The sequence below is a fragment of the Homarus americanus genome, unplaced genomic scaffold (assembly GCF_018991925.1).
Source record: "Homarus americanus isolate GMGI-L3 unplaced genomic scaffold, GMGI_Hamer_2.0 scaffold53233, whole genome shotgun sequence".
Taxonomy (NCBI): Eukaryota; Metazoa; Arthropoda; class Malacostraca; order Decapoda; family Nephropidae; genus Homarus; species Homarus americanus.
This window is the reverse complement of record NW_024751660.1, coordinates 2,375,530-2,376,311: the sequence shown is the minus strand read 5'-3', so window position 1 is coordinate 2,376,311 and position 782 is coordinate 2,375,530. Positions and strand designations below refer to the sequence as shown.

The following is a 782-nucleotide window of genomic DNA, read 5'->3' as shown; positions in this document are numbered from 1 at the left end:
GTCTAATGGTAGACCCTGATGCCATGTGGCATCACAATGTGACCAAGACCCAGGTTGCTCATCTGACTTTCTGCCTCATTTACACACAATTTCAGGGTCTCAGCTGTTTCTCTCACTTTGACAACACAACATACATAAATCATTTATCACTCTTGGTCTTTTTTCATTTTGTATTTCTGTATGGTTCTTTATTATTATTACAGTATAATAATAATTATTATTATTATTATTATTATTATTATATTATTATTATTATTATTATTATTATTATTATTATTATTATTATTATTTTAAATTTTTATTATAATAAATTCTATTTACTTGAACTAATTATAATTAAATTTTTTATTAGTTACAGATTTTACAGATTGCCCCGGAGAGCTAGTTTATTGGGCACCCCCTTACATCCTGCAGTGGCAGTATCGTAACCAATGAGTTTTATCCGAGGTGCGATTATTGCTAGTTGAAAACTTTTTTTTATTAGTATTACATTTTCGCCCCAGGCCCCATTGTGGGTCAGTGACCTGTACCCGGGTGGGCTAATCTCCGTAAAAAAAAAAAAAAAAACCTAACCTAATCTTCAGAAGTCAAGTGATGAGAGGTTGAGCTTTAACATAAATCACACAGGTACAGCTCTTAATTTCCTTGGTTATATTCAGCGTACGAAACTACGTTAAAAATTTGTCCTAGGGCTGCCGTGAGTCTCTCTCTCTCTCTCTCTCTCTCTCTCTCTCTCTCTCTCTCATATACTAATATTGTTGTTCTACGCCACAGGTTGGTTG

At 33.5% G+C, this 782-nt stretch overlaps 1 pseudogene; it reads left to right on the top strand.

Annotated features, from left to right (window-relative positions):
• The first annotated feature begins 405 nt into the window (after positions 1-405).
• LOC121854819 lies at positions 406-485 on the top strand (annotated as a pseudogene).
• The last annotated feature ends 297 nt before the right edge of the window (positions 486-782 follow it).